Source organism: Danio aesculapii, chromosome 7 (assembly GCF_903798145.1).
Source record: "Danio aesculapii chromosome 7, fDanAes4.1, whole genome shotgun sequence".
NCBI classification, from domain to species: domain Eukaryota; kingdom Metazoa; phylum Chordata; class Actinopteri; order Cypriniformes; family Danionidae; genus Danio; species Danio aesculapii.
This window is the reverse complement of record NC_079441.1, coordinates 5,441,521-5,445,420: the sequence shown is the minus strand read 5'-3', so window position 1 is coordinate 5,445,420 and position 3,900 is coordinate 5,441,521. Positions and strand designations below refer to the sequence as shown.

Here is a 3,900-nt window from a genome sequence, read left to right as displayed (position 1 = left end):
TTTTATTCTAAAGTGCATTGATGAATGATGGGATATTAATAATCGACTGGAATCTGAGGGTTCAAAATAAAAAAATACTGAGAAAATCCCCTTTAAAGGGGTCTAAATTAAGTGTTTACACTAAAACCCAACAGTCAACTTTATCAAATGAAATAAGTGTAGTTAACTCAAAATTTACTGTAAGTTAATTCTACTTATTTGAAAAGAGTTTTGAACTCAGTGTTGAAGGTAATGAGTTAAAAACCTCATTACTTCAACTTAAATGGAGTAAGTTCACAGTACTCAGTAGGATTAGTTTTTTTTTAACTCAAATGGTTTGTAGCAATCGGTTTCCTCAAACGATGAGTTGCCTTGACTGAGGTAAAGTTGTTGGTTTTTTTGCACACTCATTTAACAGTCCCTATATTGTTTATCTCGCTACATTGATCATTGGATCTGAAATCATGAGGTAAAGTTGGTTTTATATTCGCACACTCATTTAGTGTCAACTTGTGACATCCTCCCTATTATTTTTACTATGGTACTTTGAATATTTGTTCTGAAAACACACGCAAGTATGACTTAAAACAACATTAGCCATGTTTATTTGAGTATGGACAATGTTGTGCTGTGATAGTCAGCGGCTGCTAATTTGATTCCTCTTGTCAAAGAATACTTTTCTGAAATTATATTAAGGAGAAAGTCAGAATGTGAGATTATAAAGGCAAATTTACCTCAATCTGAAACCGTATGTCTTCAAAACAACTTCAACACCATTTGAACAACGTTATACTTAGATAATATATGGCTGCTAATATGATTTCCTCATTTGCAAATACTTTTCTGAATTAATATTATTAAGGAGAATGTCTGAATGTGTGAATATTAAATCTAGTTTACCTCAATAAAACATCCCAGTGCGAAATAAGACTACTTTTGTCAATTCAGGGTCACAAATCAGCTGTACGTTGTTATAAATCTGAAAGGTGAATGAAGGGACGCCGGTAAATTCAGCTGCAAACTTAATTTTTATTCTAACATGTAATCCTGAGATCAAAATCTCTAAATGTGACCACAAAACATAAGTCACACGTGTCAATTATTGTGAAAAAGGGTCTGAGATTTCCACATTATGAATAAATTATGCCAAAAAAAAAATACAAATCATACATGTTTTATGGTACTTTTACTTCAATAAGTTAATCAAGTTTAATGTAATATTCTTGTCAGTATGACTGAAGTTTAGATGACAAAGTTCATTTGATTCAGCTAAAAAACTTAGGCAGCACATTTTTTTTTATTTACAGTGCATTGGTGAATGATTAGTATTCGACTGGAATCAGAGGACTCAAAATAAAAAATTCTGAGAAAATCCCCTTTAAAGAGGTCTAAATTAAGTGCTTAGCAATGCAAACTACTACACAAACAAATGATTCATTGGATTTACTCAATTTGTTTGAGTTAAGTGGTTGCAAACAATGTATATGGGCTGAATTTAAACAAATTAATCTTCAATCTAATTTGTTTGTTTAAATTCAGCCCTTATACACAGCTTGCAACCACTTACCTAAACAATTAATAAATCCAATCTTTTTTTCTGTGTAATAAAAAATTAGGTTGATATGAGGAAATGCACAAAGAAATCTTTGGATGAAAGTGAGCTTTAGCTACTTAACAGCCTAATACAAATTATCATTAGAGGAAAGTCGATCATTTTGACCCATTCATTGCGTTTATTACTCCTGCCAAAAAATATCCACGCAGGTAAAGTTAGTTTTACAGTCGCACATTCTTTCCATCTGCGGTACCTATTTTGTTTACCTCATTGATCATTGGATCTGAAATCATGAGGTAAAGTTGGTTTTATATTCGCACACTCATTTAGTGTCAACTTGTGACATCCTCCCTATTATTTTTTACCATGGTACTTTGAATATTTGTTCTGAAAACACACGCAAGTATGACTTAAAACAACATTAGCTATGTTTATTTGAGTATGGACAATGTTGTGCTGTGATAGTCAGCGGCTGCTAATTTGATTCCTCTTGTCAAAGAATACTTTTCTGAAATAATATTAAGGAGAAAGTCAGAATGTGAGATTATAAAGCCAAATTTACCTCAATCTGAAACCGTATGTCTTCAAAACAACTTCAACACCATTTGAACAACGTTATACTTAGATAATCTATGGCTGCTAATATAATTTCCTCATTTGCAAATACTTTTCTGAATTAATATTATTAAGGAGAATGTCTGAATGTGTGAATATTAAATCTAGTTTACCTCAATAAAACATCCCAGTGCGAAATAAGACTACTTTTGTCAATTCAGGGTCACAAATCAGCTGTACGTTGTTATAAATCAGAAAGGTGAATGAATGGACGCCGGTAAATTCAGCTGCAAACGCATTGAGCATGACAACACAACAATGTAAAGACATCCCCAAAAAACAATCCTATTTTAGTATTATGAGACATGTGTGCTGTCAATCCAGGCCACCGACCGACAGTGTTAAGCAACACCGGAGCAGGTTAACGTTATTCACCTACCTTTGTCATCTCAGGATCCCGCGACTGATGGATGGATGGTTTATGGCTCCGCGCGGTGAATTAAAGAGTCTGGGCCGCTTTATACGCGCTCATCAGCGGTTGCAACATCAGCTCAGGAGAAATGGACGGTTTTCGGTTGGTGTCCGGTCATCTCAGCGCTAATATCGGCGCGTTGGTTGCTGCTGCTGCTGCTGCTGTCTGTCATCACCGTTTCACGCGACTGCACCGCGCCGCCTCCCGCGCACGCGTGGAGGGTTCACGAATCAAGAGGCGGGGAGATGAGAGGGGTGCACTAATAACTTTTTCCCTCTTTTTTTTTTTCTTGCCCGGTTAATTGACCATATGCACAGCTGCTGCAGATCTCGATTATCTAACCCTGGGAGTTATTATAAACTCGCTGCAGAATCAGATCTAGCTGCCTCCTGATTGAGACATGATTTAAACTGGGTCACAAGAAACACTGCATCATTATGTTTCAATCCTGATTTTATACATGTTATTGCAATATTGCTATTTTTATTATATTTTGGGCTACCTTTCTGTTGGGTAGGTCTCAGGCTTTGTTAATCTTAATATATTAAATTTAAAAATTATTTATAAAAAATCATATACACACACACACACACACACACACACGCACACACACACACACACACACACACACATATATATATAGGGTGAATTCGGGTAATCTGGGACACAATTTTGACTTCAGCTCTATTTCAATGTCTAGCTAACTAATTAGAACCACATATTAGACTTTTCTGAAATCCCTAAGATGTTTTCCAACCACCTAAGATCTTATAGATATTATACTGAGAAGAGCCATGCCCACACTATTAGTATTTTTGTGTCAAAGTATGAGAAAGAGTCTGAGTTTGTGTACAGTATGTGTGTGAGAGAAAGACTGTTTGAGTGTGTGAGTGTGTGTTCAAGTATGAGAGAGAGACTGAGTGTGTGCACAGAATGTGTGAGTTTGTGTACAGAACATCTTTGTTGCATATATATATATATATATATATATATATATATATATATATATATATATATATATATATATATATATACATATATATATATATATATATATATATATACATATATATATATATATATATATATATACATATATACATATATATATATATATATATATATATATATATACATATATACATATATATATATATATATATATATATATATATACATATATATATATATATATATATATATATACATATATATATATATATATATATATATATACATATATACATATACATATATATATACACACATACATATATATATACACACATACATATATATATACACACATACATATATATATACACACATACATATATAT

The 3,900-nt window shown here is 32.7% G+C and overlaps 1 protein-coding gene across 1 annotated transcript in view; it reads right to left on the bottom strand.

The window, feature by feature from the left end:
* gal3st3 (galactose-3-O-sulfotransferase 3) overlaps nucleotides 1–2,671 on the bottom strand; it is a 96,030-nt gene extending 93,359 nt beyond the window's left edge. Inside the window, exon 1 of the mRNA XM_056460967.1 lies at nucleotides 2,529–2,671. The gene's annotated coding sequence lies outside the window, so the exon portion shown is untranslated. The remainder of the gene's footprint in view (nucleotides 1–2,528) is intronic.
* Between the last annotated feature and the right edge of the window lie 1,229 nt (nucleotides 2,672–3,900).